Raw genomic sequence first — 7,781 nt, forward strand, 5'->3', positions numbered from 1 at the left:
TTATCTCCCTTTGGAGTTTCTCGCAACTGGTGATGAATATGTGGTAAAAATATTAGTGCCGCAACAAATTCTTGAGTCATGGTGGTGATAAATTATTACGATGCCGCTTCTGGTGTTATTCCTGCCGGAGAACATCAGCTCTGCTAGCGACAGCTGCTGTTGCTTGCTGCTTGCTCCTGCATTACCTCCTAAGTTTTTCTGCATTTTTGTAAGTTTATTACCAGTAACAGTGCTCCGTCGATTCCTGCGCTTATGCTTTGCTTGCTTGCTGGTGGTGTTGTTTTATAACTGTCTGCCATTAATGTTGCAACACTGTGCGTACTAATTAAACAGCTTGTATACCATTAAGTAGTTATGTTAGACACGCCCACTAAAAATCCAACATTTGCCTCTGGCAAAATTCTCTGGCTACAATTGAGTGCATTCTGAGTAGTTGTCGCTTCAGCTGCCGCTTGTTTTGTTGCTATTCTCAATAGTAAAGTTGCTGTCGTTGTTACCTTTTCTAGCTTCTGTCTGGGGCTGTCTTTCGCTCGAGCACTCTTGTGTGTCTGCGATACGTGGGCTTTCTTTTAAGTATCTATGAGCATAGAACACTCTTGCTTGAAGTGTGTTTCATTAGCATCCTTTGAGTTTTCTTCAAGGTGTTGCGGAAAATTGTATACAATCACAACTTTTGCCGCTTGGGCATGTATAGTTGTGTGGCGTATGTCTTGCTATTTTTGATCCCCAGCTAATTAATATGTATGTATAAATGTAGAAGAGGAGTCGCGGCTGCTTAATTAAACATATATACAGGGTGGAGCAGAAGACACGAATTAGTGTGAACTAATTTGACGAATTTTCAGTCTACTGTTTTAATGCAGCATAAATACCAATCGTCATCTTCCTGGTCGTCCTGGTCGTCCATAAAAAGTGGCGACCCTTCACTATTCGTTTGGTGGAGAACGAAATAGCTGTTGTGACCGAGGACGTTCAAGGATATTGTGGAGGTAACGAGCATGCAATTTGACTTTAGCAGACTTTCGCTGCATCGAATTTTTGGTGAATGAGCTAATGATGCTCTTTTTGCAAATTATTCTGCAATAGCCCCAGCTGTCCGCCAAGCTCTTCTAAAGTAGGTGCAGGGCATTACTTCTGTACCAGCCTGTGTTAGAGATATTGAAATGTTACCAAAATAAGTTTCTTAATACACGCTAATAAAATTAACCCTTACACATTTTTCGTAATGACTTATTTCTGGTGCTCAAGTTGAATTTTGAGCTTTGGTGTGTTAAGAGACATATAGGGAAAATTTTATAACAAACCATTTTGTGGTACATTGTGATCTGTTATATCCCTATGTTATAACTATTTTTTTGCCCCCGTTTACCATAAGAATGTGCAAAAGTGTGCACAGTTTGACGCTCCCTTCCTCTGTCTACCATAATCTATTGCCGGAATCCTGTTGTTTTGCAAAACGTTTGGTTTTATCTTACGTTGCTGTTTGGAGCTGTTTTCCTGAAACTTTAGTAAACTTTCGTCGTTGTATTCTGAGCATTTTCGAATGTTCCTTCACTATTATAAGTTGTGAAACGGACCCCCCCCCCAGTGAAACGGACCCCCTTAAGAACTTTCCACAATATTTAGTAATATTTGAGAACCAGGAGACACCTCTTACAAAAGGCCTGAAAGTATTGTCAATATTGCTTTACAAACATCTTTACCACATCGTAGAGGGCCTAGTAAAACAAGAGGGTTTCTCATGTCCATAGAAGTTTAATAGTTTTATTTGTTAGGCACAACACCTGCGCAGTTGGTTTCTCTGAGCAAGTAGTGGGTTAGTGAGGGGAGTTTTGAACTACCCACAGCCTTCTCTGGGTCTGGTTGGTTTGATGCTAGGTCAGCAAGTCCTGACCGATCACCAAGCCATATAAAGTTGTAAGATCGCTCAAGCCAGGAATTGGGCGACGTTGAACAGCCAAGCTTCTTATGTTAGGTTAACAAAGCCGCAACTATCCCCTTTGATGAGCAGCTTAACTAGGTACATTCCTATAGAAGAGTACTATTAGCTATCATCGAAAAATGCTATTTCAGTCTGCGTGTACAAGTGAAAATCCAGACGGCCGCTCAAATAATACAACTGTTGAACAATATTTTCTTACATTTTGATTAAGTGAGTGTGAGTGACATTTAACCTCCGGAGCCCCCTCGAAAAACACTCATCTCAAAAAATAAAGTAAAATGCATTTGTTAAGGAATATTTTTTCTAGTTATTCCGCTAGTATTTATTGTTGCTAATAGCGTTATTTTAATAATTAGTAAAAAAAGCTCAAATTCTCTTAACTTCGTCAATTTTGCTCTGATGAGCTTGAAATTATTGACGCAATATTATATAATATATAGTTGGCGCTTACACCTTTCAGCTCGCAATTAGAACAACTGTTTCTATCATTTGGTGTTTCATGCACTGTCATTCGAACCTGCGCACCTTCGAATATTAGTCACGCACCAATCTATTCGGCTTCCTTTCCCCAGTAGTGAAGACACTTGAAGCCCTCCTACTCCCACTCTTCACGAAACACCTGGCTCCAGCCCCACATCAGCACGGTTTCCGACGAGTGCATAGCACCACCACGGCACTCACCGCCATAACGCCCAGATAAATCGCGGGCTTAACCAAAACCGCTCCTGTGAGACGACTGTCTTAGTAACGTTGGACCTGAAGAAAGCTTTCGATGCAGTCAGCCATTCCACGCTACTAGATGATATTTATCAGTCGACACTCCCGCCAGGGCTGAAGAGCTGGTCCGCGAACTACCTGAACGGTCGTCACTCGTCAGTCATTTTTCGAGGCCAAATATCAAAGCAGAGGAAGATTAAGCAAGGTGTACCACAGGGTGGTGTCCTTTCACCCTTGCTGTTCAACTTCTACATCTCGAAGCTCCCTCAACCACCAGAGGGACTCTCCGTGGTCTCATACGCTGAAGACTGCACCATAATGGTGTCGGGCAACGACATCGATGGTCTGTGCTCCAAAGTGAACAGCTACCTCACCGACTTTTCTCGCTTTTTCACTGCGAGGAATCTCCAACTCTCCCCCGCTAAATCAATGGCGACCCTCTTTACCACCTGCAAAAAGGAGGTCAAACTGTCCCTCAGCGTAAAAGTCGATGACAGACCAATTCCGACTGTAAACAATCTCAAAATTTTGGGTGTGACCTTTGAGAGCGCATACAACCGCAATTACCACTAAGGTCCAAAATCGGAACAAGGTCCTCAAGTTGCTTGCCGGCAGCACTTGGAGCAAGGACAAAGGACTGTTGCTATCGACATTTAAGGCAATTGGTCGGCCGGTTCTAAACTATGCTGCGCCTGTCTGGTCGCCTGGAACTAGTGACACGCAGTGGATAAAGCTACAGACATGCCAAAATACTGCCATTCGGACAGCGACCGATTGCCTTCTAATGTCCCGGTTGCCTTCGGATGTCCCGACATTCACCGGGAGACCGTCGCCACCTTCTTAAGCTCCCGACCTCCGAATGCCGTCATTGGAGTCCGACCACCACCTATTGCAGATGAAGAGCTCCAGCTTACCCGTGAGATACGCGTAACACTGGCACAACTACGTTCTGGATACTGTAGCAGGTTAAACTCTTACTTATCTAGAATTGACCGACATACCAAACATATGTCCGGCATGTGAAGATACTCCGCACGACACTAACCACCTTTTCACATGCCCCCTTAAACCTACTCATCTAACACCCCGCTCCCTCTGGATCCAACCCGTCGAAACAGCTTGTTTTCCTGGGCCTACCTTCAGATGAGCCAGACGAAGGCGAACGGCGATATACCCTACACTGAAGGGGCTGCTATTACTGTTAAAACAACAACAACAACAGCTACGGTTATTGTTATTGAACAGAATTATGCATTAATTAAAAAAAAAAAATAAATACCTAAGAGTTTTCTGATCTTGAACCCTTGCTGAGTTGAATATAGTAATACTCCCCGACAGTAAAACAAAATATTAAACATCGACGAAAATGTTGAGATCCTTCAAGCTTGCACTTTATTGTATTAGAATTTAATGGGTTATTTTATTATTCCATACTCCTTTAGGAGGAGGATTCATATGTAGTCCTTTGCCAAGTCATCAATGGTCTGCCTCTTCTTCTCGTTCCTTGCGGGTTCCAAGTCAAGGCGGTATGTGGTATTTCCTCATAAGGTTTTCGCGGAGTGTGCCCTATCCATATTTTTTTTTCTTTATTTCACTGTGGATGCTATTTTGGTGTGCAATTCTCCAGAACTCCTCGTTTATTATAACGTTTGACATAATGATACATATTTTTCGGTTTTTTGTATTATAAATCTTGTACAAAGTTTACAGCTTGGCTTAATAAAATATTATAATATAGTAAACAAAAATTTTCAGTTGAAAAATAAGTAAATAAATAGTCACAGATTCTGCACATACATACATGTATCAACACTTCCCCGCCACTTTTAGTAAACCAAAATTTAAGTGCCTGCTTGTGTACCAACACTTTGTAGCTAATTCCCCTTCTTCAAGTGAAGGGAATTCCACGTGTTATGTTTTGCTGTTTTCATATACCACCCCACCCTTGTTGTTGCCGCAGCTCATTAAGAATGCAACGCACTTAGTGCATATGCCACGTTGGTTGGTTGTGCGGTTGCTACAAGTATTGTGAAGACAAATAAAAAACAAAAAGCATAAGTTATAAGATGCGCTGGACGCCGTCTGGTCTGCTTCAAGCTAATTTGCAGTATTCACTATACCCAAAGGCTGCTGTAAAGCATGGAGTATTCGTTTTGGGGTGGAGGGAAGGGTGTGCTATTATATTATTATACTTATACAAGGTGGCGCGAAATAATCAACCAATCCCGTTTTTGAAAAACTTGTATACTAAATCAAAAACGAAAATGTTTTGGGTAATGAAAATCTGCAGTTGTCTAGTTCACAAGTGTCAAATATAATTGACGTATGACGCCATTTGCAAAAATTAAAAATCGTCCGATAGAGTGATTAGTTTTGCACCACTTTCTACATACTTTCGTATATAGTATACGCGTAGACCAACTCACGAAATGATGCTTCTGCTACACTTTTCTTACGTGCTTGACTTTAATCGATATCTATGAAAATTTTACTCTTCAATTATGAAATGCATTTTTATTTTGCAATTTTTGGTAGCTTCGCATTTTATTCATTTTGTTGTTCTTTCATTTATGATTGCTCGCTGTCATCGCCGCTGCTGTTGTTGGTTGTTCTTGTTACTTTTGCTGTTATCGTTACTTTTACGGCAATGTTTGTGTTTCTTTTATTTGTTGCATTGCTGCAGCAGCCAGGGGCATCAGCGAGTGTACTTGTTGTTGTTGTTTTTATGCTATAGTTCCATAAGTTGGTTGCCATTGGCTAAGTTTGTGTATAAAATGCGTTGTCGCTGTTGCATTTACCCCTTTAACTCGGTCTGCAAGGCCCAATGCTGCTGTAAAAAAAAGCAGAGACAAAGTTTTTCAGATATGACATCATATGAAGCTTAGACAAGCACATACTTAGTACATAAATACGTACACATGCTAATGTATGCATGTATTTATGCATATATGAGATATTTTTATATACCCCTTGAAGTTATTTCTTCTTGTTTATGAATTCTTCTGTGCTTCGTAGCGGTTAATGACCCTCGTGCTCATATGTATCTACTATGTATATATGTATGTATGTGTATACTCACTCAGCTACTGGCACCTCACTTATGCATATGTATGTACATACATTCTTCTTTCTTCCACGGGGACTGCTATTTGCTGTCTGTTAGAGATTCATCCCTTTAGCATAATATATAACAAATATAAAAAGGAGAGAGAAAAAAAGTTCGCCTCACAGAATTTTTATTCTACAAAATTCAAATGTAAATTTTACTCAAGTTAAAAAGTTCTTTGCCCTTCAAATTCGCAGCGAACGCTTTCAGTGCCAGTGTCTGGAAGAAGATGGAGAAATTTCTGGACTGTCTTAAGCTGGTTTTGGTGTTTAAGAATGATACTCACGCACCAGCCTATTCGGCTATGGCGGATTCGGCTACAATGAGCTGTACTTTTATAAAAAATAATGAATGAGAGAGAAAAAAAATAGTTAAAACTGGTCAAAATACTAATGTGCTAGCGTTTGTCGTGGGCTGTACATGCTTACATAGCTTATTATTTTACTCAAGGAAATTTTAAGTTAACGTTTCTAAAAGTAGAAACTAATAAAACTATATGCATATATCACTTCAAAGTTCACCTGTTCAAAAAGCTTCCAGAATATATTCAGATAATTTGAAATGCAAGTTTAGTCCACAAAAGTGGTATTATCGTCTTCAAAGTGCTCCCTATCAACTGCAACGCATTTACTCCTTTGTGAGCGTTTGATCCAGCTCTCGAAATATTTCTGGAACCCTATTTTCGGCACAGCCATCAGAACCGTCTTTGATTCTTTGATAACTTCCTTTCGGCTGTTAAAATGCGTTCCCTGAAGTGGTTTTTAGTCTCGATCAATGAGAAAAATAAATAACAGGGAGCCATATCTGGGGAATTCGATGGCTGTTGGATAGTATTCGTTTCGTTCTATGCTAAAAATTTACGGATAATGTTTGCCTTGTGCGACGATGCGTTATCATGGTGCAAAATCGACGAATTGTTTTCCCACAAACCCTTTCTTTTTTGGCGTACTGCTCCACGAAAATGTCTCATAATGCCCAAATAATAGCTCTCATTAATCGTATGACTTTCTGGCAAAAATTCATGGAGTGCATACAATACCATTGTAATACATAAAAACCGTGCGCATCGCTCTCCTTTGAACAGAAACCGACGTGTTTTTTCGTTTTGGTCTTGATTTATTCAGAGCTCTGCACTCACTTGCCTGATGCCTGAATTACGTGCCGTACTCATAAATCTACATCTGGTCTCCAGTAGTAATGCATTTGATGAATGTTAAGTCGGATCCAGTCTTGGAAATCATGTCTTTGACGATATCGACCCAGATTTTTTTTTGATGAAATTCAGCTCCTTTAGAACCAACCCGGCGCAATCACTAACTAAAATGACCTGAACGGATTCATAAGCAATCTTCAAGTTCTCTGCCAGCTCTCTGATAGTTAATTTGCTGTTTTTGATCACCTCGTCTTTCACTTTATTGATGTTTTCATCAGTTTTCGTAATCGACGACCTGCCACTACGTTCGTCATTATCGATGGGCTGACGTTGTCTTCTGAAGAGTTCATGCCAATCATAAATGGCGGTTTTCTTTCTTTCCCTCCCGAAACAGTTTTATAACATTTCCAAGGTTTTCATTCCATTGATTCCATTTTTAATGCAAAATGTAATACAAACTCATTGTTGCACATTCATATCGATTTTTAAAACTGTAAAGATCGAACACTCCTGGAGAGGTAGATTTACTCAAAACGGCTTAAGTTTGGCAAATGTCAAGTAATGGCGATAGAATTTTTTTACAAATACTAATCACAGATGTGGTAACCTAACAAAACCAAAAAAAAAAAACAAAGAAGCAGAACTAAAATCAGTTGTCTTAGAACATCACCCTTTTAATCCAGTGGGTATATTTATATTTAATATATGTTTACATATGTACCTATATATTATAGTATACTTGCAAACAAATTTTTTATATAAATCTCATTTTCTCATTTCAGGTAAGCACTGTTGTATTTTTCCACAACTATTTATAGCACTTTTATACAATAAGCGAGAACACTTCAGTTCAATGTAAGTAA

The sequence above is a fragment of the Anastrepha obliqua genome, chromosome 4, assembly GCF_027943255.1.
Source record: "Anastrepha obliqua isolate idAnaObli1 chromosome 4, idAnaObli1_1.0, whole genome shotgun sequence".
Taxonomy (NCBI): Eukaryota; Metazoa; Arthropoda; class Insecta; order Diptera; family Tephritidae; genus Anastrepha; species Anastrepha obliqua.